Raw genomic sequence first — 27931 nt, 5'->3', positions numbered from 1 at the left:
GCGGAGCGGAGCTGCGGCCGTGGCCTCCTCGGTCTCGCGAGAGTGGCCGGACTCCCGCGGCTGCGCTCGCCGCTGTCCGCCGAGCTCTGGGATGGGCTCGGAAGTCCTGCCAGGACTGGAGAGGACAGACGCGACTTCCAGCAACAGGGAAGAATTTGATTACGGCCCGGACAAGATTTAAGAAGCTGTGCGTCCTGTAAACAAAATCAGGACGAACAGGAGGCGTTATATCAAAAACAGAAGGCGACTGTAAAATGTAAAATACAAGTTCATGGCTCAAATTAAGATTTTAAAAAATCACCAATTTCGGGAATTTTGGGTTGACTTGAAAGCAAGAGATTGAATGAGTAAAGAAGCTGAAGATCTTAAGGATATGATGCGGAAGGCATGTATTTCTTCATTCCCCCAAGAGAAAATGACAATCAGATTTTCAGTGAGATTTAAAAAACTGTACAGGAAAAGCATCCTTCCGATGTCAAGCAGTGTAAAACGCTGCAGGATTTTGAGCAGACGGTTGGAGTGTAAGACAGTGGACTGTTTCGGCGTCCCAGTGAGTGGCACGGTTTCGGACCTCAGCCCCAAAGAAAAGGAAATCCAGTTCAGCACAAAGCCTGGCTATTTAATGAATAACATTTAAATAATCAGAATAATTTATGCAAATGCTGTCTATCGTCTTTTTCTTTTAAGAGATACTTAATTATGGCTACAAAGTAGAATACAAGTGTGGTCACCTGTGATCATGTAACAGTACAGTTTTCGGGGGGGATGTTGAAGGGAGGAGAGGGAGGTAAATGGAGTGGTAGTGGGGTCTTTATGTAAAGTGGGAAGTTGAAAGATACAGTCCTGCTCATGAGGAAAGAAGACATTTTGTGAGAGAGTGGCCATATGGTTGCTAAAATAGCAGTGGAACTGTATTAGGGAGGAGAGTAGAAGAGAACAGCAGTAAGTCAATGAATGCTTAAAGACGGAGTGTCAGGTGGCATGTCTCAAAAGAAAAACTGAATACCTGGTATGTTGGAATATAGAGTTGAGATTTTGAATGTTTCAGGGAGTCTGGAGATGAATTAGTGGTCTGCAGATTTTTATTTTTTATTTTTTTTTAAGAAAACAAAGCTGAGGCAATTATGAACCCAGGAAAAATAAAAGCTTGTTCAGGAACTACGCTGCATACCTCAACTGTGAATAACACTCGTCATAAAGTCAGTCATAATTATGTTAGCACTGAATATGGATAGAACATGATTATGTAACATGGGAGGGGTGGAGAGGAGAGGTGTGTATAATGGGGAAGAATCAGTCAATAAAAAAGCAATACTGGAAAAAAAAAAACTACTAAAAGACAAAACGGACATCATCCAGAACTACAGGAAGGCTGGCTGAGTGGAAATTCTACAACTAGAAGGAAAGAGAAAAGCACACTGAGACTCAGAGGAGCTGCAGAAGTGCAGAGGTATGGAGGCGCACGCGGCAAGGGCTGGCACCTAAGGACGTGGCTGTCTTTATGAATCGCGAGGGAGTCACAAGCCCCCGACTGCTCTGAACTCCAGTTCCGGGAAGTCTCTGGGGACCCAGACTCATACGGGGAGAAACTGGACTGTCTGGCAGTGGGCAGAACTCGGAACTCGAGGGCGGCTTTCTCTCAGCAGTGCTTGCAACGATTACCGGGACACTGAGACATGGGGCCTCTTAGGGCAGGGCTGAGGATCAGCCATAGCTGCTTGCTCCGCCCTGTTGATTCACTGAGACCCCGCCCCACCCAAGCTGCAGCAGAGGCTTTTGCATATGAATGCCCTGGCCCTTTGCAATCTGAAAATTACCTAACAAACTGCAGCTGGGTCAGAGAGACCCAGAACTTCCAAAAGAAGGCCCAAGGCCCCACAGCAGCTTGCATTGCTTCACAGCTGGGCCTCATCTGGGCACCTCCAAACCCCAAACAGGGAAGGGGAATCTGCAGATCTCTTTGTAGCTCCTGCTGAGTAGCCTCAGGCAGAGGCTAAATTAGCACCTCCTTAGATCCAAGAGCCAGTGTACCCAGGGGTCAGAGTGGGACCATCCAGATTACAACTCCTTAGATCCATAAGGGGTATACACACAGGGGGCAGACTCAGTGAGCACCAAAGCCCCACTGAAGCAGGTCTTGTTCCATAAGGGTGTCTTCAGCACAGAAGTTCTCCCACTGTAGACACACAAAGAAGCAAAAAATACCCAACCAGAAAAGCAAAAAGAAAAAAGAATCCAAAAATATGAAGATAGTGTAAGGAGCCTCTGGGACAACTTCAAGCGTACCAACATCAGAATTATAGGGGTGCCAGAAGAAGAGAGAGAGCAAGGTATTGAAAACCTATTTGAAGAAATAATGACAGAAAACGTCCCCTACCTGGTGAAAGAAATAGACTTACAAGTCCAGGATGCACAGAGAACCAACCCCAAACAAAAGGAATCCAAAGAGGACCACACCAAGACGCATCATAATTAAAATGCCAAGGGCAAAAGACAAAGAGAGAATCTTAAAAGCAGCAAGAGAAAAACAGTCAGTTACCTACAAGGGAGTACCCATGCGACTGTCAGCTGATTTCTCAACAGAAACTATGTAGGCCAGAAGGGAGTGGCAAGAAATATTCAAAGTGATGAATAGCAAGAACCTACAACCAAGATTACTTTATCCAGCAAAGCTATCATTCAGAATTGAAGGTCAGATAAAGAACTTCACAGATAAGAAAAAGCTAAAGGAGTTCATCACCACCAAACTAGTATTATATGAAATGCTGAAAGGTATTCTTTAAGAAGAGGAAGAAGAAAAAGGTAAAGATAAAAATTATGAACAGCAAATACATATCTATCAACAAGTGAATCTAAAAATCAAGTGAATAAAAAATCTGATGATCAGAGTAAACTGGTGAATATAATAGAACCAGGGGCATAGAAAGGGAGTGGACTGACAATTCTTGGGGGAAAGGGGTGTGAGGGTGCAGGAAGAGACTGGACAAAAATCATACACCTATGGATGAGGACAGTGGGAGGGGTAAGGGCAGAGGGTGGGGTGGGAACTGGGTGGAGGAGAGCTATGGGGGGAAAAAAGAGGAACAACTATAATAATCTGAACAATAAAGATTTAATTAAAAAAAATAATAATAAAAAAAGAGAAGGTGATATTTGGCCCTGGCTGGTTTGGTTCAGTGGATAGAGCGTGAGCCTGCGGGCTGAAGGGTCCTAGGTTTGAATCCAGTCAAGGGCACATGCCTGGGTTTTGGGCTTGATCCCCAGTAGGGGACGTGCAGGAGGCAGCCAATCAATGATTCTCTCTCACATTGATGTTTCTATCTCTCTTTCCCTCAACCTTCTTCTCTGGAATCAATAAAGATATGTTAAAAAAAAAAAGAAAAGAAAAGACAAACACAAACTCATTTTAAGTTAGGTCATATGCATGCCCTTTATCAATATCTGTTCTCAACACATGCATACTAAAAGCCACTTAGTTTCTTTAAAGTAGCACTTCTCAAAACATTTTGGCCTCAAGACCCCTTTAGAACTCTTTAAAATATTTGAGAATCTCAAATAATTTTTGTTTATGTGGGTTACAACTGTCTATATTTATCACATGAGAAATTAAAACAAGTTAAATATTTATTTCATTAAAAAGAAACCTATTACATGTTAATATAAATGACACTTTTATGAAAAATAATAAAACAAAATAAATTTGAGAAGAGTGGAATTATTTTACATTTCTGCAAATTTGGCTTAGTAGAAGACAGTTGAATGCTTATAATCTGCTTCTGCATTCCATTTATTGGGTCATTAATTGTGGAATCTGAAACCACAGTAATAATGTTGTAGTATTACATTAAACCCATTGATTTCTCTTACAATCCAAATGAATCTTTTACTCCTATATGAATTTTATAATAAGAGAAATTATTTGGAAAATATTGGTTCCCTGAATTATGAATACATTCTATATATGTACATATTTCATTATATAATAAAAATAAAATCACATTAATATCACCATTGGTATAATCAGTAAAATCTTAAGTATTGGGAAACTGTCCAATTCAACCAAGTAGATACAAGTTTTCTAAAATTCTAATTTTCACTTGAAAGCTTAAATCACTTCATTCATTTTTAAGACAATGTCTGCCAAATACCCAAGTCAAAACAACCAGAGTTTGTGGGCCAGTTATTCTTTCAAATAAATATAGTTTTTCATGAAGGGATAGTTTAATTCAATCATGTAAGTGGTTTTCTGCAAGGCAACCCATCATGTTTCATAGGTGCCTTTTGATTACTTCCGAATTTGCTACATAAATACTTTTCCTTGTCTCATCAAGTATACAGAAAGTTTTACCCATCACTGCTTTTGCACCATCAATGCAAATGTTAAAATAGTGTAAAAGGCAAAGAATGTATTAGTGTTACTATGAAAATGGGTTTTGACCCAACAGACCCCAAGGGTACCACAGACTACACTTTGAGAATTGCTGCTTTAAAGTGTACCCCAGCTTTATACATCACCCTTATACCCCCAATTCTTTCCTTTCTTTTAATTTTTATTAGAGAAACATTGATTTGTTGTTCCACTTATATATGCATGCATTTATTGGTTGCTTCTTCTATGAGCCCTGACTGGGGATTAAACCTGCAACCTTGGTGTTATCAGGACAACGCTCTAACCAACTAAGCTACCCAGCCAGGGCCCTAAAGAGTTTCTATGCATTCAGTTTTTGTTTACAGAAAGAAGTCAGAATTGGTTAAACGCACAGCTATCCATAACCTACAGACTGAGTACTAAACTCTTGCAGTTAAGGCCATTTACTACTGAATCAATCTGATCTCATTTGAATGTAACATGTAAATCCTATACTTCATGTTCCCCAAATATACCAAAGACCTACCTGGCCTAAATCATCTTTGTGAATATATTCCTCCATTCTCAAATTTTCTTCATCCTTTTCTTTATCCAACCAAATCTTTCAATGCTCAGTAAAAATTATTTCCTATGTAAGGCCATTTCTGTCTATCTATATCTTTTAAAATGACCCCTCACATCCCTTGAATGCAAGCTGTACAGGAAAATAAATTCAGGGACTATTAAAGTTGGAAAATATTAGAATTGATTGGTCCATCTTCCTTATATTATACATAAAGGAAGTGATGAACCAAAAAGTAAATTGTTTGTCTCAATTCACACAAATCTAATTACTAATAAAACTAAGACCGGAATTCAAGTTTACTAACAAATCTTTCTTAATTATGTTAATACTAGAGGTCCAGTGCATGAAATTCATGCACGGTGGTAGGGGGCTGTCCATCAGCCCGGCCTGCACCTTCTCCAATTCAGGACCCCTCAGGGGATGTCCAACTGCTGGTTTAGGCAGGCTCCTAACCGCTCACCTGCCTGCCTGCCTGATCGCCTCTAACTGCCTCTGCCTGCCTGCTTGATCGCCCCTAAACGTCTCTGCCTGCTGGCCTCATCGCCTCTTACTGCTCCCCTGCAGCCTGATCGCCTCTAACTGCTCCCCTGCAGCCTGATCACCCCTAACCGCTTTCCCCTGCCGGCTTGATCACCCCAACTGCTCTCCCCTGCCGGCCTGATCGCCCCTAACCACTCTCCCCTGCCAGTCTGATCGCCCCTAACCACTCTGTCTGCCTGCCTGATTGCCCCTAACCACCTCTGCCTTGGCCCTGCCACCGTGGCTTTGTCTGGAAGGATGTCTGAAGGGACGTCTGATCTATCCGGTCTAATTAGCATATTACCCTTTTATTAGTATAGATACTGCACCATTCTCTGACAATAAATTATAACTTTGCATCATTAATTATAACTTCAGGTGTCTTTCTTACCCAAGACTTCAAGCAATTTAAAGGCAGGCATTGCTCCAGCCAGTTAGCTTACTGGAAAGAGTGTCAGCCTGCAGGCTGAAGGGTTCCAGGTTCGATTCTGGTCAAGAGCACGTACCTCCGTTGCAGGCTCGATCCCTGGCCCTGTTCGGGGTGTGTGCAAAGGCAACCAATCAATTTGTCTCTCTCACACTGATTCTCTCCCTCTTTCTCCCTCTTCCACTCTCTCTAAAAATCAATGGAAAAATATCCTTAGGTGAGAATTAATTACAAAAAAAAAAAGGCAGGGATTGTTCTACTATTGCTATCACTACTACTGCTACCACTGCTATACTATTTTACTATCTTCTATAATGTTTAACATAGATCCTTGCATGTACTAGATAATAATCTTTACTGATTTATGATACACACTCTGTGCCCAGATGAAATATTCTTCTTCTTTATTAACTCTCTTATCAAAGAGCATTTCACTAAGATAACATTATCCAGTACCCTATATTAACAAAAATATTTTTGGAAAGATTTATAGCCTCCCCCTAACAACCAACTAATGGCCTTAATCTTCAATCCTGTTCCATAAAGCAGTGTGTTTTTTTTGTATATTGCTTCTACTGTCAACTGCTTAAAAAGTGCCAAATGAGGATGTGATAAGGTTCTTTACATATTACATTTAGCCAGAAACAATAAAGAAATGTACAAACAATTCATGATAAAATACTGACTTACCTATATTTTGCTCCATCATTAATCAAAAATGTTTTATAAAAAAAGAACAAATGATAAGTAGTGCCTCTCTCCAAATTTGTTCAAATACTTCTTACTTTTTCTACTCTTTAGTGAAAAACAAGTAGGCGAAACAAAAAGCATGCCCAAAACACACTGTACTCTTCTAACAGGCCCATTGTTTAATTGTGACTGACTCAAAGACAAACAATACCTCAATTGTCTATTGAAGGAGACTAGGGGAAGTTAAATATACAACAGAAATATAAAAAGGAGTGGTGTCTGGAACCAGTCAGTCCAACTAGTAGAAATTACTAAATTTATTATAATCCACTAGGATCAACTAGTACAAACCATGTACTATTAAAAAACATGATTTAAAAGCACAATTTAAAAATAAGTAAATAAATAAAAGCACAATTTCACTTTATATTTTACTTACATTTTATATAAACAAATAGACCTTAATTTTCAATACCATATGAATATAGTAATGCAACACTATTTGTTAAGACATCTAACAGTCTCTCAATATACTACAAGAGCTTTGACATCACTGGCCTTTTATTCCTCCTTCTCACCCCAAAAGCTTCAAATGCCTTTAATAGCAAAAGCATCAATAAAAATATCCCAAATCGAAAAAAACAAACAAAACAAATTTAAAAAAATTTTAATATCCCAAATCATCTTAGGTAGATAATATACACTGTGAGACAAAAGTTCACCAATCAGAATGAAAGGATTATTTTATTTGGTGGCAATACTCACAACATCAGGCCTATTATTAGTAGCAAAGCCAAAAAGGCAAAAGGAAAAGTAGGAAAGAGATATAGAAAACAAAACTGGGGCACTGGTAAAGAATAAAAAAGAAAAATGAAACTCAGATTCACACTCAAATAAATAAAGGACTGGATAACATCAAATCTTTAAAAACAATGGGTATTAAATTTTTTTTAATGCATGGGTAAGCTAGTTAAGATGAAAGAATGTTTCCATAGAGCTCCCAAAGCAAAGTGAAACCTGGAATAAAAGAGTAAGCGACTTACTAATCCAGTTATTCTTGAGGAATTTTTGACTAAACTCTGGAGACCATAAATTTCCACTGTGATATCTCTCACAGAGGACATGTGAAAAATCAACCCAGTCTCCCTAAATTTAAAAATGTAACAGGAATCCTTCCCACATAAAGCTAGGACCTAAAAGGCTATAATAAATAGTAACAGTGAATCAGAAATAAATCCTTCTGGGCAGAAGGGAATCTCTGAGAAATTGCAAACAAAATACACATTTATGACCTGAATTCAGTCCATCTAAAAAAATCCCAAATTGGTTTAACTGAATCTGGTAGCACTCCCTGGTGAATGGTAGTATTAAATATAAATATAAAGCCTACCTAGGAGAAAACAACTTCAACACAGGCCTCAAATAATAACCAAAAATAAAATTCTAAGGAAAGAAAGACCTCATAGTGAAAATTCAGAAAACAAAAAAAGTATCATGATAGATAACTAACCAAAACAGACTGGTGATATAGATGTGCAATGACCTGACACAGAGGATATCTAAGAAGCTCAGGGGAAACAGGCAGGAAAAAAGCAAATATGAAAAAAACAATACAGAACATTCAATAAGAAAAACATACCTCAAAATTAAGACCCAACATTTGAATTAAAAAGCAGCAAAGACTTAGTGGAAGAGAGAATTTGTGAAGTGGGAGATGTATCTGGAAAAGTATCTAGAATGTAGGACAGAGAGACAAACAGAAAATCTGAAAGAGATGATGAGTAGGTTGAATGACCTAAGAAACATCTATTCGGAGTTCCAGGAGGAGATGATACAATAAATGAGAGAATGGTTCACCAGATAAATTAATAGCTGAAAATTTCCTAGAACTGATGAAATAAATTGAAGAAATCTAATGAATAAAAAGCAGGACAAAAAATAACCTATGCACATCAAAGTGAAGATACATTATAGTGAACTTAAGACTATCAAAGATGCCCCACCTGTGTAGCAGTGTAGCTCTGTGGTTGAGCGTCAACCCATTCACCAAAAGGTCTCCAGATTGATTCCTGGTCAGGGCACATACCCAGGTGGTGGGCTCAATCCCCAGCAGGGGGTGTGCAGGAGGCAGCAAATTGATGTTGATGCATTGATGTTTCTCTCTCTCAAAAAAATCAATTAAAAAAACATTAAAAAAAAAAAAAAAGATCAAAGAGTTCGTAAAATCAGCCAAAGGAGAATAAAGGGCAAACTTCACAGAAGTGGTAGCTGGATCTTTAACTTACTTCTTTACCAACAGTGAAATCAAGAAGACATGGGAATATCCTCAGTGTACTGAGAGGAAAAAGCTGCTAACATAAATTGGAGATTCAACAAAACTATCTTTCAAAAATAAGGTTGAAATAACAGTTTGAGACAAAAAAAAAATTACAAAAAATTGGACTCACTCTATATTCTTAACCAAGGTCAATTATGTTGAAATCATCAGTAACACAAAGATAATTAGGAAAAAACTCCCTATGCATGGAAATTTTAAAAGACCTCTAAAAAACTTAAGAAAAGTTCACAGAAATTAGAAAATAATTAAAATTGAATGATGAAAAAAATTATGTATCAAAACTTGCAGGACTGAATAAACAAAATGTGATATATATATATGTCGAGTACTATTCAGCTTTTAAAAAATGGAATTTGATGTGTGCTCTAACAAGGATGAACTTTGACCACAATAAGTAAAATAAGTTAGACACAAAAGGACAAATACTGTGTAATTTCACTTATATGAGGTATCTAGAGTGGTCAAATTCATGGAGACAGAAAGTAGGAGTGAGGAGTTAGGGTTTAATGAGTACAGAGTTTGTGCTTGGGATGATGAAAAAGTTTTGGAAATAGATATTGGTAATCCACATTGTGAATACACTTAATGCCAATGACTAAAAATGGTTAAAATGGTCAACTTTATGTTATGAATATTTTACCGCACAAAATTTGCAGGGTGTAATTAAAGTACTTAAGGACACATATTAGTTCTAAACTTTTAATTTAAAAAAGAACTAAAAATTAATGAGTTAAATATCCAATCTAAGAAGAAAATGAAAACAACAAAACAAACCCAAAGTAGAAAGAAAATAAAAAATCCTACATAATAAAAGCTTAATATGCTAAGTATTCAGTTGTCTGGTGATCCATTCAACCAATCAAAGCGTAATATGCTAATGATATATGAAGGCCACTCAACCACTCGCTATGACATGCACTGACCACCAGGAGGCAGACAATCAACCAGTCACTATGACGTGCACTGACCACCAGGGGATAGGCACTTTGACCAGTAGGTTAGCTTACTGCTGGGGTCCGACTGATCGGGACTGAGTGAGACGGGCCAGACAAACCTTGGAGCCCTCTCCTGGTCCCTCCCCGGCCCTGATTGTACACTGGTGGGGTCCCTTGGCCTGGCTTGCACCCTCTCGCAATCCAGGCTGAGGGACCCCCCTCCCCGCGAGTGCACAGGTTTTGTGCATCAGGCCTCTAGTAATTAAGATAAAAGCAGAAATTGCTGGATAGAAGACTATTATACCATAGGAAAGATCAATAAGGCTAAAAGTTGGGTCTTAGATATAACGGGTAAAATTATGCTAGCAAAATTAATCAAGAAACAAAGAGAGAAAGCAAAAATAAACACATAGGAATGAAACAAGATTCTACTGGTATTTACAAAAAATATTTTTTACACAGTTTTAACACACTGGATTTTCCAGGTATACAACCACTATGTAATCGAGAGGAGCTTGTACTTTGTTTTGCTCAGGTTTACCAAGAAGTTTATTCACAATTTGGAATATCAGGTCACCAAAAGCAGCATGCTCATGCTGGTTGAGTCATCAACGGCACTATACCTGTATGAGACTGCACTATGGCCAAACCTATGCAAAGATAAAGGCCTATGATCACCTGACCTTTTTTTGTGATGACTAGTGGCCCAGTGCACAAAATTCGTGCACATTAAAAGGGGATTAGAGGAAAATTTTAATATTGCTATTTGCCCTTTCTCTATAATAGAAGTGTAAGAGATGAAAGAAAATTAGTAAAATGTATATGAAAATCTGACTTTTTAAAAAAATGTGTTTTTTATTGATTTCAGAGAGGAAAGGCGAGGGAGAGAGACAGAAATATCAATGATGAGAGAGAATCATTAATTGGCTGACTCCTGAACACCCCCCACTGAGTCCGCAACCCAGGCATATGCCCCAACCAGGAATCAAACTGTGTCTCCTGGTTCATAGGTCGATGCTCAACCACTGAGCCATGCTAGCTGGGAAAAATGATCTCTGTAAATAAATAAAAAACATTAGTCTGTTTAGGCAAATAAACTGCTACCATTAATTAAGTTGTATAATGAAAGCCAAATCACTCATCTTTTCAGTCCCTTGTTTCAATCACCTACAAAATGGAATACCTGAATTACTATTCTCACAGTGAGACCACAGGATATGAAAGGTGCTTGAAAAAACTTTATCTCAATTTACTATTATGACTTTTTTCTCCATAGTTTGCTATACCAGAGGAAACAAGGGTCATTAATTGCAAATGATGGTTGCCTACAAAATGCAAACAAACTATGATAAATTATTAAGATAAACACTAATTTCAGAAATTCGCAGAATAAAGAGGAATATACAAAATTCAACGGTATTTTTGTACACTAAACAGAAAATAAAATGAGAAAGGGAAAATGCCATTTATCCTATATAAGGAAAAGGTAGTATGCAAATTGACCCTTACTCCGTCACACCATCACAAGATGGCTGTGCCCACAGCAGAGGTGGGGTTCCCGTAACGAGCCATAACAAGTGATCAGCAGGGACCTGAGGCTGCGCCGGGCCAGGGCGGGAGACCTGAGGCTGCGCCCCCCGCCTGGTGGGGCTTGACAGGAGACCTCAGGCTATGCCCCCGCCCGGCGGGGCTTGATGGGTGACCTGAGGCTGCACCCCCCCGACCTGGCAGGGCTTGACGGGGGACCTGAGGCTGCGCCCCCCGCCCAGTGGGGCTTAACAGGGGTGGGGCTGGCCAGGTCTGGGTCTTGCACGATTTCGAGGTGCACACGGGTGGGCGGGGACTTGACTCTGGGTCCCGTGGCGTGCCCCAGACTCTGACAGGAAGAAGATTTTCATATACATTTTACTAATTTTCTTTCATCTCTTACACTTCTATTATAGAGAAAGGGCAAATAGCAATATTAAAATTTTCCTCTAATTAATCCCCTTTTAATGTTCATGAATTTTGTGCATTGGGCCACTAATCATCATAATAAAAGGCTAATATGCAAATGGTCGTCACACCATCACGTGGATCAGCAGGGATCTGAGGCTGCCTGGTGCAGGGCTGGGAACCTGAGGCTGTGCCCCCACCGGGTGGGACCTGACAGGAGACCGGAGGCCACGCTCCCCCTGCCCCGGCACCGAGGCTGGGGGACCTGAGGCCACACCGCCCGCCCTGGCGCTGGGGGACCTGAGGCCACGCCCCCTGCCACGGCACCTGGAGACCTGAGGCCACACCCTCCACCCCTGCACCTGAGGCCATGCCTCCCGCCCCAGGATGTGAGGCTGCATCCCCTGCCCAGTGGGGCTTGACAGGGGTGGGGCCAGCTGGGTCTTGGTGTCACTCAATGGGGGTGGGGCCGGCTGGACACTTCTATTATAAAGGGCAAATAGCAACATGAAAATATTTCCTCTAATTAATTCCCTTTTAATGTGCACAAATTTCATGCACCAGGCCAGTAGTAATGTCATAAACAAATACGAAGTTCCTAGGACAGAAGTTCCAAACTTACTTCCCTTACTCTCAGCAATTACTTCACGGTGCTCCAAGCCAACAGAAATTACTAACAGTCTCATTTATTTAGTAATTAGGTCCAAACAACTTCATTAGTATTCATTCATGTCCTAAACACTTAGTAACTATTTTAAAAAGCAATACACGTAAATTGAAAAAAATGTTTTTATTTATTTCTTAATCACTTATACATGAGAAATAATTCACCTGATGGGTGATGTTTTCTAATAATGTATATTCCTAATAATGCAAAGATACTGCACAACCTCTGAAACCCCAGACCCTGCCCAGTCTTACATTTTGTTCCACACTGATTTTCATACTTTTTATCTCAGACAACTGAGATGAAAAGTAGACATTATCAAATGTATCACAACCTAATGTTGAAACTGGAACTTCCTAAGAGCTACAAGTTCACACTATGTCCAACAGATGTTGATAACTATTTCCCTCTAAAATTTAAAATATCCTGTGGTCCTCTGAGCTCACAGGGGCACCCCAAAGTGCCTTTGAACAGTTTGAGATCCATGGACCTAGAACCTTTATAAAGGGGAAAATGTATTGAAAGACAGACATTAAGAAGATCTAAGTACCTAACCGATTTGGCTCGGTGGATAGAGCGTCGGCCCGTGGATTCAAGGGTACCAGGTTCGATTCCCGTCGGGGGCATGTGCCTTGGTTGTGGGCGCATCCCCAGTGGGGTGTGTGCAGGAGGCAGCTGATCGATATTTCTCATCGATGTTTCTAACTCTCTAGCCCTCTCTCTTCCTCTCTGTGAAAAAATCGATAAAATATATATTTTTTAAAAAGAAGATCTAAGTAAATGGAAATACTAATGTTCATAAATTTAACCCTTTGCACTCCGCTGTCCCCTCTCAGCGGACATCGGAATTCTAGCATATCACTCGGATGTCCCCTCTCAGGGGACATTGCAGTTTATTAGTGATTACGGGGAATTGAGTTATTTCAACGCAACTTTTTGAGACATGCATGTTTCCCTGAAGTTTTATCTTGAAATGGCACAAGAAATTAAATCAAAATATTGTAAAATTACTAAGATATATACAAGAAATGTCAGCGGATTTTGTGTCGGATTAAACAATAAACTACATATTCCCGATGTGGGACAAAGAAAACGGGACTGCATTGTGTGTTCTAACAGGAAAACACCTGGTGGCAGGCGTCAAACCACTTATTACTGTCAAACATGCACTAATCAGCCTGCAATGCATATTGGGGAGTGTTACAAAACTTATCATACTGTACAAAATTATAAACAATAAAATATTGTGTTTTTTGCAAATATACATTCCTCGATGTCACCCAATTCATATAAGTCCAATGTCATTATAATACGTTACTTGGTTCCAAAATTATATTAAATAATACGAGGGTCTGTAAATGCACGTTTCCGCCTCAAAGTAGCATCGAGTAGCTGCTAGCCAATGTCCAGAATGGTTCGGAGTGCAAAGGGTTAAAGACTCAAAATTGTACAGATGACAAATTTCCTCAAACTAATCTGTATATTCAAATGGAATCCTAATCAAGTCCCAGAAGTGTTTTGTGAAAAATTGGACAGCTAATTATAAAATTATATAAAGAGCAAAGGCCTAGGAATAGCAAAAACATTCCTGAAGAATAATGTGAATAGGCTCTAACACAAAAACTTTTTATTAAAGAAGTTGGATCCTATACCAGATACCACACCACTTAACACATCTTTTCTGATCCTCTTAGCTTCATTTGTCTCTTGTTCAAGCTGCTACTCCAGCTACCAGCTCTATCTTGGGTGTGGCCAACATTTATTAGTATCATCATTTTTAATGGTAGCAATATGGATTATTAAGCTGTGCTTTAGTACAGGTGCTAGGGCTTGCCCATGATACTTTTCTGTTTTAAAATATGTTTTTATGTATTTCAGAGAGAGGAAGGGAGAGGGAGAGAGAGTTAAAAACTTCAATGATAAGAGAGAACCATCGATCAGCTGTCTTCTGCAAGCCCCCCACCAGGGATAGAGTCTGCAACCCAGGCATGTGCCCTGAACCGGGAATTGAACCAGTGACCTCCTTAACGTAAGCCCAGATGTACAAAGCCAGTTCTTTTTTGAGCAATGACACCAAGAAACTGACAGCTAAGTGGATGTTGTGCACAAGCTCATCAACTGTCATCTTCACATGGCAAACAGCTACTGCCCTACACAACTTCTTCTCTTCATCTGGAACTTGTGAATTTCACTTCATCGACTTTGGCCACCATGCTCTTATTGTGGGTCAGCAAGGAAGGGAACTTGACAGCTTTATTCAGGTCTGGGCCCAGGATTCTGGTTGATTAGAGACTATGAAGCCAAAAAGACACCATACTTCTTGACCAATTTCCTTTTCTTGTTGAATTTCTTCAGCGCCTCAATGTCTACATGGGGGATATGCATGGCCTTGGCCTCATCACAGTTCTCAGAACACATACTGAGAACTTGGGGCAGGAGTGGACTTAAGCCTGAAAGTGACTGAGAAGTACTTGTCCTTCTAAGCGTCATAGTTCTTCAGGCTGATCTGCAGCTCTTGCATTGGTCCTGTGCAGAACTTCCTGCATTGACTCATAGAGGGTCTTTCAGGAGACTTTGCTGCTCATGATTCCTCGTGCCACCAAAAAACAGAAAAGGGCGGGTGTGGCCAACTTTTAAATGCAGGCACAATCCGACAACACCTCACTTCATGCCTGAGCTGTACACTGCCACGGGCTACTGTGGCACCCACGCATGCAACCTAGTAGTACAGGAGAGTTAACTCTGACCAATGGCGATGGATCTCAACTTACCAAATAGATCCCTTTTCTCACCCTGTATTAGATGATACTGTGACTGACTTTATATAACTTCCTAGGAGGAAATACAATGATACTTACTGAGCAAGCAGTTACACTTCCATATTGGCTACGACTCATTCTGTGCTTCTCCCCTTTCTCACACTTGTGCTCCCTAGGAATGTACTTTCTATGTAAAGACACATAAGCCTTTTCCGTCAAGCTCTACCTTCTGGAGAATCCAGATGAAGAAAGATCCTTACTTTACATCATACCAAAAAAAATTTTTTTTCAGATGAATTAAAGATTTAACGTGAAAGGCAAAATTCTAACGTTTAGAAAATTATATAGGAGAATATATTTAAATAGGAAAACATCTTTAAGACATAGTACTCTATAAAGGAAAAGATTGATAAATATGACACATTCTACACCATAAATCAGACAAGCCACAAAACAGGAACTCTGCAACAAAAGGTAACTTATAAAATATCCAGAATATATAAAGAATTCCTATAAAGAAATGAGCAAAACAACAAACAACCCAATAAATAACAAGCAAATGACACAAACTTTCACTTCATAGATTACTTACAGTGAATAAATACATGAAAACATGCCCAATCTCATAAGAAAAAGTGAAAATGTAAATCAAGGCCATTAACAGATACCATGTACACCTTTTATATTGGCAAAAATTAAGAAGGCTGACCAAAAATTAAGTGTTAGCAAGAATGTAGAGCAAAGAGATTCTTAAACACTGCTAGAAGAGTAAATTGCTACAACTACTTCAGAAAACAATTTGCTATCAGCTTGTAAAGTTGATCATCTGTCTGTATATTCTGCAACTCAGCAATTTTACTCCTGGATATAAATCCAAAAAACTTTGCACATGTGAAAATTATAATATTCATAGTAGTTCTTGTCATAACAGCAAATGACTGAAAACAACTCCATATTAGGCCAATTATGTTTTGGTAACAAACATATCCCCAAACCTCAATGGTTTAACATAGGTGTGGGGAATGTTCAGCCTGTGGGCCATATTAAGGCCTGCGAAATCATTTGGTCTGGCCCTGCCAAGGCATTAGGGGTGAGTTAATTAAATGTTTGACCAAATATAGCAGGCTAGTTTTTAAGTTGGTAATTTTGTATGGCCCTCAAATGATGTTATAATGGCCCTTGGCAGAAAAACAGTTCCCCACCACTGGCTTAATACAACAAAGGTTTTACCTATAGTGGATACTAAGCTTGAGGAAGTTCTCTCTTCTCCTTAAGGAGATTTAGGGATCTAGGCTGCTGCCCTCTTAAAGGTCCCCCTTCTTATCAAAGCTCTACTATCTTTTTTTTTTTTTTAATATATTTTATTGATTTTTTAAAGAGAGGAAGGGAGAGAGAGATAGAGAGTCAGAAACATCGATGAGAGAGAAACATCAACCAGCTGCCGCAACCCAGGTACATGCCCTTGACCGGAATCGAACCTGGGGCCTTTCAGTCCGCAGGCCGACGCTCTATCCACTGAGCCAAACCGGTTTCGGCAAAGCTCTACTATCTTAACAAGTCACCACCAAGATGGAAAAGACGGAGGGAGCATGCGGCTCTTGACTGTCTCAGTCTACAGGCGGCAAGCCTTACTCCCCTCATAGTTCAACAGTCTGGTACATACATGGAAGGCAACTGTTGAATGAATGCATTAGCACAGATCACTTCAACCACTTCAAGATGATTTGTGAAAAAGCATGGCTGTGACCTGATAAATAACAGAAAGCACAGTTTCCACGGATAAAATATGAGGTAAGGATAGTCCATGAACTATCTACAGGTCACAAAGAGCAAGCAGGCTTCACCTCACAGAACTATTCTGAATGACCCAGAGTAGCTGGCTGCCACATCATCCTGTATGCTGGAATGGGAAGAATCCAGAGGTTGCATTCCACTTACAGGAGAGTATGAAATCAAATAATCAGGCAGAGACAAAGAGGCAAAGCAAACAAAACAAAACAAAAACAACAAAACCTACCTCTCATCACTTAAGAAAAATACTTATGTGTTTTTATTTTTATTTATTTTTAAAAATATATTTTATTGATTTTCTTTTTTTACAGAGAGGAAGGGAGAAGGATAGAGAGCCAGAAACATCGACGAGAGAGAAACATCGATCAGCCACCTCCTACACACCCCCCACTGGGGATGTGCCCGCAAACAAGGCACATGCCCCTGACCGGTATCGAACCTGGGACCCTCCAGTCCGCAGGCCGACGCTCCATCCACTGAGCCAAACCGGCCAGGGCTATATATGTGTTTTTAAAGTGAGAAAATTTTTAAGAATATTCCTAAACAGTATCAAATTGCAGATAGAGGTTTTAAAAAAAATGAACACAAGTTTCCCTTTATCCCTACCGCCCTCTCCTTTAATCCCAACTAGATTAAACTGCTAATAACTGCAATTTTATGTTATTAACATTTGCACTCCTAGCACACAGTACAGAACGTGATACACGTGTGCTCAACAAATGCTCACTAAAATGAACTGAGACTAGCGTGTAAATAAAGTTATAGAAACAGACATCACCAGGGGATATGCATTAAAAGATAACTTAAAAGAAGACATGGATCTTCATCAAATTTTCATAATTACATCAGTGACATGAAAAAAAAATCATAGTACCAGATTAAGATATTTTGGGGAAATGAAGTGCCATCATGCAGACAGGCCAACCCTGAATGAGAATGTACTCTTAATGTTCAAATTATCTGTCTTCTTTACAATTTTTTGCTTATAAATAAACCATTCTATAAAATGTGCTATCTAATATGGGTGGCCATGCTAGCCACATACAGCTACTTAAATCTAAATTAATTAAAATTAAATAAAAATAAAATTTTGTTTCTTATTCGCACCATAAACCTTTCTATACAACTGCTCATACACAGTCAGAGGAAGAGTGGTTATTTTAAGTCAAAGACTGTACCTAAAAGGTTTAGAAACTAAACTTATACTTAAGTTTTCGTTTTCCCCTTAAGTTTGTCTAAAATAGGAGAGCAAACAAGTGACTTCTGTACCAACTTGGTTAAAAGACTGACAAGTCAAAAGGTACTAGTCTGAATTTAGTAGTATAGGATATTTCTCTGAAAAGGAGTGTAACATTATATATATTCTAATCATTTATGCAAACCCAGTTGTACGCTAACACTCAAGAACTTTGTTTTCATCCTCTAGAATTACTGTCCAATTTTTAAAGCATAAACTCCAATAAAACAGTGATATGGTATTATAAAGTCTTTCTCTTTCATGAGGATCCTGTAGTCTTTGATATCTGGGGGAAGATTAGTCCCTACACATCAACAAGGGCAAGATTCAGCTTGCAATTTTGTTTCCCAGATGAAGTCTGCTAGAACCCTGCTACTAAGAGGGTTCATTCATATTTTTCATATGAAAATTTGTATGAAAAATATCTGAGCAAAGGAGAGAAAAGCATGATGGACTTCTTAAGATACAACATTCTATCAGTGTGATTACAACAGAAAACCCTTCCCAATCGTTATTTAACGGTTCCCAAAGTAATGTCTAGTGATTATCTACTTGACAAACTTCTTAAAGAAGTTATGTAAATAAATTTCATATAAACACCAAAGATAGAAAGTTCCAAAATGCAGTTTATATTATTTAGCATTATTACATCTCAGCCAATTTTTTCTGTAAAAAAAACAAACAAACAAAAGCAGCAGCAAGCACTATCATAAAAAGCTTTCCCTCCCTACTACATCCACTACCTAGTAATGTTTTGTTAAACAATTAACACCGGATCTCTTTATGGGTAATAAAAAGTCAGTGCCTTTCCCTTGTTTCTAGAATATAAACAATAGACAAAAAGATTTATATTCTAATTTTAATAAAATAAGCATGTACTGTTTTTGTAAGGAGGAAAAGCAGTTGTCATCTCGTTAAAAAGAAACATTCATCTTACAAGAGCTCTTTCAAATAGCACTTAACGGTCATAACCTGATATGATCTCTATTTCTCTGAGCTCCTACAGCACTAACACCATTCCCATGCTGGTTATTGATTTAGTGGCTCTCAATTCCAAATTCATCCTTTTTGCCTACCCTTAGAATGGATCTGGGACCTTTAAGTATTTTTCCTTTCCATGTGGCACGATGTTAAAATTTATCAGTAGAGGGCGCAGGAGAGACACTGCAGAAGTTTTGCTTCCACAGTGTACTAGCTCACCAGGCTCCTCCAGCTCCAGGCTTCTACAGTGACTTCCCCACACTCTCTTTGTGGGAGGTTCTGCAGCACAGCTTTGTGAACAGCTTCCCCTGGAACCCTAGAGGGCAGATGGCAGCACGGTGCACCAACACAGCATCACAATGACCTCGCCATTTAGTGACCCACAGCTACACTCTCTCCAACAAGGTCTGGATCCCAGCTCCAGGGAGGATGGCTCTTCTCTGTGTGCTCTATCTACCTCAGCCCTGGGATAGCAGCGGCTTCTATTTCTGCTACGCCTATGTTCTAAGGGTTTTATTTACTTACTAGAGGCCCAGTGCACAAAAATTTGTGCACTGGGGGGGGGGGGGGGGGTGTAGTCCCTCAGCCCGGCCTGTGCCCATTTGTAGCCCAGGACCCCTTGGGGGATGTCCACCTGTCGACTTAGGCCCACTCCCTGGGGGATCAGGCTTAAGCTTGCAGTCAGACATCCTTCTGGCAGCCAGGGAGCCCTCGGGGGATGTCCGACTAAAGGCTTAGGCCCCCTAGGGATCGGGTCTAAACCGTTAGTTGGACATTCTTAGTGCTGCCACAGAGGTAGGAGAGGCTCCTGCCACCACCATTGCGCTGGCCAGCCATAAGCCAGCTTCTGGCTGAGTGGCACTCCCCATATGGAAGTGCACTGACCACCAGGGGGCAGTTCCTGCATTGAGCGTCTGCCCCCTGATGGCCAGTGCGCATCATAGCCACCGGTCATTCAGCCGTTCAGTCAATGTAAATTATTAGCCTTTTATTATTATTATATAGGATGTCCCCATTTCCCCCCTTTTGCCCCCTCTACCCAGCTCTTGCCCCCCACTTCTCTCTGGCCATCACCATACTGTTGTCTGTGTCCATGGGTTGTGCCTATTCCTTCTTTAAATTCACTTCTTTAAATTTTTATTTTCAGATTAAGTGCTTATAACTGCACTATTATATATTTTCTATTATATCATTTAGAATTAAGATATTTTTTAATTGAACCTTTGTAAATTTTAGCACAATTTAATAAATTAGGAGATTTTTCATGTAATGCAGATACATTTCAATTAATATTTTATTAATTTTTAATTTTTTAATATTTTAATTTGAAATAATCTCATCCATGTAAAAAAAACTATAAGATACTACAGCATATTATATGTACCCTTCACCCAACTTCTTAGGTGTTAATAATTTAAACATAATCATTATACAACTAACAAAATTTGGAATATATTTCTCTTATAATCTCTTTAATATTACTTAATCCATTTACTTTGTTTTTGTTAATCTTCACCCAAGGATATTTTTCCATTGAATTTTAGAGAGAGTGAAGGGAAAGGGAGAGACACATTGATTGGTTGCCTCCTGCACATGCTCTGATAGGGACTGGGGATCAAGCCAGCAACTGAGGTACATACCCTTGACTGGAATCAAACCTGGGACCCTTCAGTCCACGGGCTAATGCTCTATCCACTGAGCAAACAGGCTGCAGCTTAATTCTACTTTTAATCTATATGTGTCTTTATATTTAAAGTGGGTTTTGTTTTTGATTCACCCCCATAATCTGTCTTTTAATTGGTGCATTTATGCCACTGACTTTCAGAGTGCTTACTAATAGAGTTACTACCATATCAGGCGGCTTCTGGGGCTTCTGCCTGCGTCCCGTGATCAGATCCGATCACGGGGCGGGGGGGGGGGGGGGCAGGCAGGGGGCTTCTGGGGCTTCTGGGGCCTGCCAGCGGCCTGGGATCGGATCCGATCCCGGGGGACAGGCAAGTGGCTTCTGGGGCTCCTGGGGCCAGCCTGCGGCCCAGGATCGGATCTGATCACAGGCGGCAGGCAGGCAGCTTCTGGGGCTTCTGGGGCCGATCTACCGCCTGGGATTCGATCACAGGCAGCAGGCAGGCGGCTTCTGGGGCTTCTGGAGTCGGCCTTCGGCCCGGGATTGGATCCGATCATGGGCAGCAGGCAGGCAGCTTCTGGGGCCAGCCTGCGGCCTGGAATGGATCTGATCACTGGGGGTTGCGGGGGGCAGGCAGGGGGCTTCTGGGGTCACACACTGGGTCCTGTATGGTGGCTGGCGCTGTTCCACCCTGCATGCAATATGCAAATTAGCCGCCATCTTTGTTGGCAGTTAATTTGCATATTGTGCTGATTAGCCAATGGGAGGCGTAGCGGAGGTATGATTAATTACCATGTTTGTCTATTATTAGATAGGATTACTAGCTAATCCCTCATTATTCCATTCTCCTGTTAAGAGTCAATAATTCTTTCCATGTACAAATTCCTGTGTGGTTTCTTTCTTGATCAGACCCAGAGTGATACAGTCCCATCCATTAATATGACACATACTTCCTTGAACTTCAGTCAGGTGGATTCTAACTTTACTTCTCTTTCTACAAGAAACACTTTTCATACTTCTCTGTATCTATCTGACAGAGACATAATGCTGTTAATACAGAGGTACCAACAAATGTTTAAACACATAGTTCAAATGATTCATACTCTACATACTTTCATTAGTTTAAGGCCACTATAAACAAGTAACACATTTTCTAGTAACCCACTTTATTTCAGAATTTTTACCACCAAAAGCATAAATAATCAGGATATCATAAGAATGCATTCCTCAGTGTCCACTAGACTAAGATTTCAAAGTCAAGACCAGCCTGCACGCTTAGACCTCCTAGACCTTGTAAGACAAGAGATAATGAACTGCTCATGCTCACAGACTGTTCAAAGCTACAGGGTCAGAATGGGGCTGAGCATGAATGATGCTTATCTTTGCCTGAATGTGAACAATAAGATAAATTATGCTCAAAACAAGGACTTACAGCCAGGCAACAAATTATTTATTTACAAACAAATAATTATGTTGGAGTTTCAGAGTAACATGGCTGAAAGTATATATAAGAAGCTTTTTGGCAAGTCTCTACTCTGTGCTTCTAAAAACCTAGCAGAAAGCCCTCTTCAACAAGAACACTATCATCAACACTCATCTTACCTCCCATGAGGAAAACTGGGAGAGGTTCAAGTTGGCCTCAAGCCCAATTTGGCTCGTGCATGTCACTCAAATGTACCCCCTCCAACTTATCCCAATAAAATGTAACTAGCTTGCATAAGATCTGCATAAAGTAGTATTTGTTGCCTTGGCTGGTTTGCTCAATAGTTAGAGCGTCAGCCAGTGCACCAAAGGGTGGTGGTGACGGGGGGTGGGGTGTCGAAGCCCAGTCACGGGCACATGGTCAAGGGCACATACTTCGGCTGCAGGTTCAATCCCCAGCCCCAGGAGGCAACCAATTGGTGTGTCTCTCTCACTTTTGTGTTTCTCTTCATCTCTCTCTCTCTACCTCCCTCTCCCCTCTCCTCCATCCCTTTCACTCTCAAATATCCTCCGGTGAGTTAACAAAAATATATAGAGATATACAAATAGTCAGTAAGCACATGAAGCCCTAGCCGGTTTGGCTCAGTGGATAGAGCGTCGGCCTGCGGACTCAAGGGTCCCGGGTTTGATTCCGGTCAAGGGCATATGCCTTGGTTGCGGGCACAACCCCGGTGGGGGGTGTGCAGGAGGCAGCTGATCGATGTTTCGAACTCTCTATCCCTCTCCCTTCCTCTCTGTAAAAAGGTCAATAAAATATATATTAAAAAAATAATAATAGTAATAAAAAATACTGGGGAAAAAAATAAGCACATGAAAAGATACTCAACAGATTAGCCATCAAGGAAATGCAAATTAAAACTACAATGAGATACCGTTTCACATCCACTAGGACAACTATCATAAAAAAGGCAGAAAATGAGTTTAGGATGGGCTGGAGAAATCAGAATCCTCAGACACTGTTGGTGCAATTGCAAAATGGTGCAAGTAGCTTTGGAATAGTCTTAGCTCCTCCTCAAAAGGTTAAACATGGAGTTATCATTTCACTCAGCAAATCCAGTCCTATGCATATATCCAAAAGAACGGAAAAGAAGTCCACACAGAAACCTATATACAAATGTTCCTAGAAGCACTATTCATAACAGTCAAAAAATGAAAGGGAGCATTTGAGATCTGGCTCCCCAGCATATATCTCAGTTTGGCTCAAATAAACTCTTATAAAAATCCTCCAAAAGAAAGAAAGAAAGAAACCCAAATTTCCATCAACTGATGAATGGACAAAAAAATCTGGTATATGCACACAATGGATTATTTGGCCATAAAAGGAAATGAAGCACTCATATGCACTACAATATGGATGAACCTTGAAAACACTGTGCTAAGTGAAAGAAACAAATCACAAAAGACCACATATTATATAAATCCACATATGGAATCTACTTGTATGCCCAGAATTAGACTAATTATAGAAACTAATTAAACTAATTATAAAAATAAATTAGTGGTAGCCTGGGGCAAGAAGGCAGAGTTTGGGGTCAAATGAGTGACTGCTATTGGGTGCAAGATTTCTCTTTGGGGTAATGCAAATATTCTGGAATTAGTGCCGATGGCTGCACAACCTCATAAATATGGCTTAAAAAAAACACACACACTTAAAAACCTTTACAGTGCTGGCCAGTGTTGCTCAGTTGGTTGGAGCATCATCCCATACAAAAAGGAGTGGCAGGTACAGTTCTGGTCAGGGCACATGCTTTAGGTTGCACACTCGATCCCCATTGGGGGGAGGGGGCGTGCAAGAGGCAGCCAATCAATGATTCTCTCATCACTGATGTTTCCATCTCTCTCTCCCTCTCCCTTTCTCTGAAATCAATAAAAGTATTTTAATTTTAATGGTAGAATTTATTATATAAATTATCTCTCATTTCATTAAGTTTAAGGAAAAGAAAGAAACCATGTGGGGCAGATGTAGACCCAGAGAGCAAGAAGGACTGATGGAAGCAGAGGCAGAGGCAAGGATGGAGGGTTTGCCTCTGGTGAAGAGGAAAGACTCTAAAGAATATGCTGTAGTCTCCTAGAGCACTTCAAAGAGAAGAGTTCTAAAAAGTGACTTGAAGAATGGAAGCACATGGGAATCATCACACAGCCTTTCAAACAGGACTATTCTGAAGGTGACAAAACTATTTATAGTTTTTGCTGTGTTCAGGAAAGAATCACTTGCGTAACTTCACAGTCATGCCTCCTACATTCTACGTTGCTGTTGTTCATATCTGAAAAAGGTTGATAGTCATCACTTTATTTTTTTTAAAGAACCACAGTCTCTAGAACACCTTTTTAAACAATTTTCTTTTAGCCCAGCTGGTATGGCTCAATGGTTGAGCATCCACTTATGAACCAGGAGGTCTCAGTTTGATTCCCAATCAGGGCATATGCCAGAGTTGCTGGCTTGATCCCCAGTGGAGGGCGTGCAAAAGGCAGCCAATCAATGATTCTCTCTCATCATTGATGTTTCTATCTCTCTCTCCCTCTCCCTTCTTCTCTGAAATCAATTTAAAAAAAAAAAAAAAAAAAAAAAAAAGACATCAAAAAAAAAAAAACAAAAAAAAACAAAAAAAAAAGACATCATTAATTAAAAAAGAAAAAATTTATTTTATTGATTTAATAGAGAGAGTGAGAGAGAAAACAATTTGTTGTTCTATCGATTGATGCATTCATTGGTTGATTATTGTATGTGCCCTGACCTGAGATCGAACTCACAACCTTGGCATTTCAGGACGACTCTCTAACCAACTGAGCTACCTGACCAAGGTGACATTCATCACTAAAAAAAATAAATAAATAAAACCACACACAAAACAAACAAACAAACAAAAAACCAACCTTGCCTACCTGGATTATTTATTCTACTACTCAAATTTCTATGTGATAATAGAAAAACATGGGAGTAAAAATGTGTCCTTTTCCCATTTTAAAGAAATTAATGTTCTCGGAAGCAAACAATTTTTAAAAAATATATTTTTATTGATTTCAGAGGGGAAGGGAGTGGGAAAGATAGAAATATCAATGATGAGAAAGAATGATTGACAGGTTGCCTCCTGCAGGCCCCCCACTGGCGATAGAGCCCACAACCCACGTATGTGCCCTGACTGGGAATCAAACTGTGACCTCCTGGTTCCTAGGTTGATGCTCAACCACTGAGCACACCAGTCGGGTGAGGAAAACAATTTTTAAAAATCATCTGTTTCTGTCTTTCTATCATGATACCCAATTACCACAACTACCCATGCCTCTCAAAACAGCTTCCTCACAATTTCTAAGTCACTGCAGCTATGACTTAATAATTGTTACTTATTACACCCAAATCCACTCTTCATCACTCCCAGTCTATTCTTTCCACTGCAGGGAGCACATTTAGAACATATTAAACTTCATCACGTCAGGTTTTAATATAAAGCCATTAATAGTACACCCATGATCACCCCTAACTTTCCAGACTCATTTCTTTGTACTCTTTCCCTCTACAAGATTTAACTTTTTATCCATTCTTAGCCATCTCGGATCTTCCTGGAAAGGCTTCTGTTCAGTGACCAATTATTCCATATGCCTGGGACTGAGGGAGTTTTCCTGGGAAAGAGAGACTGGATCATTCCTTCTTTCGGTCCACCACCTCCACCTGTCAAACACTAAGTATTGGTCTAAAAACTACTTTCTCAGAAAAGCTTCTCTGACACCTCTTTGCTCCCAAACCATGCACATTAGTTTATTCCCTTCTGCCTTAGCATTCATCACACTGAATTTGCTTTTTTTCCCCTTTAATATTTTATTTATTGTTAGAGGGAAAGGAAGGGAAAAAAAGAGAGAGTAAACATCGATGTGAGAGCAGAACAGTGTCAGCTACCTCCTACCCGGATCGATTCCAAAGCCTGGACTGGGAATCGAACCGGCAGGGAACCTTTCAGAGCACATGCCAGCCAGGGCTGGATTAGCTTTTTAGAAAATATCTGTACTGATTTCAGAGAGAGGAAGGGAGAGAGAGAGAGAAACATCAATGATTAGAGAGAATCATCGATCGGCTGCCTCCTGCACGCCCCCTACTGGGGACTGAGCTGGCAACCCAGGCATGTGCCCTGAATGAGAATTGAACCATCACCTCCTGGTTCATGGGCTGACGCTCAAGCACTCACTGAGCCACATTGAATTTTCTTTTCTTTTTTCTTTTTTTAAATCCTCACCTGAGGATATTTTTCCATTGATTTTGGAGAGGGAAAGATAGAAATATCGATGTGAGAGAAACACATAGATTAGTTGCCTCCTGTATGCGCACTGACCAGAGCCTGAGAGGAGCCTGTAACCAAGGCCCTGGACCAGAATTGAACCTGGGACCCTTTGGTCCACAGGTGGATGCTCTATCCACTGAGCCAAACCGGTTAGGGCTGGATTTGCCTTTTTTGTTGTTAATCCTTACCCGAGGATATTTTTCCATTGATTTTAGGGAGAGTGGAAAAGAGAGGGAAAGGTAAGAGATAAACAACAATGTGAGAGGAACACATCAATTGGTTGCCTTCTGCAGGAGCCCTGACCAGGGCCCGGCCAGGGAGGAGCCTGCAACCAAAGTACGTGCCCTTGACTGGAATTGAACCCAGGACCCTTTGGTCCATAGGCCAAATCGGCTAGGGCCGGATTTGCTTTTTAAATGTCTTCTACGCTATAAACTCCACAAGCATGGATCCAGTGAAAATTTTGTTGACATTACATCACTAACACCTAGCACTATGTCTAGTCCATGTGGCTAGGAGATGAGTAATTATCTGTTTAATGAATAAATGGATCAGTGAAAAGGTTTATCTGTGATGAAAGGTTTAGGCTAGGGGAGACCCAGGAAAATTTGAAGATACACCCACTATTCTATTTTCTTTAAGATATCTATTTTAGAAAGCTAATTACAATTAAATGCTCCATGTATCCACCATATATTCAGGATAAGACCAGCAGGATATTAAATAGTCTAAATTCTCACTAGTCAATCTCTATTACAAGTATTTTTCAATTTACAACAGCTCATATTCCTACCCAGAAAATGGGTTCTAGGCAACAGGAACAATAAGTATGACCTAGCTCATGAGACAGCAGGAGACAGGAGGGTACACAGTGGCAAGTACTGGGAAAGGAGACTGCTGAATGGGGTCAGAAAGACACACATGCTGGGCCATAGGGAGAACCTGGAAATTTGAGAGATTTAGTTTTAAGATTTTGGGTTTTTTTAATTCTCATAGTACATGATCATTATAAAAACAAAACAAAACAAAACAAAAAAAACCCTCAAACCAGAATAAAATCTAAACTAAAAAAATTCGTAATTCCACTTCCCAGAGAAACCTACTTTTATATTTTAACACTAGAAGCAGGGAAATGAAATGAAGGGGGAGGAGGAAACTCCTAATAAGCCTCTCCTAATTCCAATATTTACTTAGCATATGTACAATGTGTCACATACTGGAGATCAAAATATTAAGGTTTAGTCTCCACTATGAGCACCAAACTGTGAGTGGGAAATAGTAACACAAGACTACTCTGCAACTGAGATGAGCTGAGAGGGATGAGTGAATGCAATGGAAAAG

The 27931-nt window shown here is 40.0% G+C and overlaps 1 protein-coding gene and 1 pseudogene across 1 annotated transcript in view; both read right to left on the bottom strand.

Moving 5' to 3' along the window:
* Positions 1 to 27931, bottom strand: part of PAK2 (p21 (RAC1) activated kinase 2) — a 108391-nt gene that overhangs the window by 68455 nt on the left and 12005 nt on the right. The gene's annotated exons all lie outside the window — the stretch shown is intronic.
* LOC139002647 (large ribosomal subunit protein uL1 pseudogene) lies at positions 178 to 15030 on the bottom strand (annotated as a pseudogene).

This window comes from Myotis yumanensis, unplaced genomic scaffold, assembly GCF_028538775.1.
Source record: "Myotis yumanensis isolate MYYU_CA2020_CCGP unplaced genomic scaffold, mMyoYum1.0.hap1 SCAF_2, whole genome shotgun sequence".
Taxonomy (NCBI): Eukaryota; Metazoa; Chordata; class Mammalia; order Chiroptera; family Vespertilionidae; genus Myotis; species Myotis yumanensis.
This window is presented reverse-complemented; position numbering and strand designations above follow the sequence as displayed.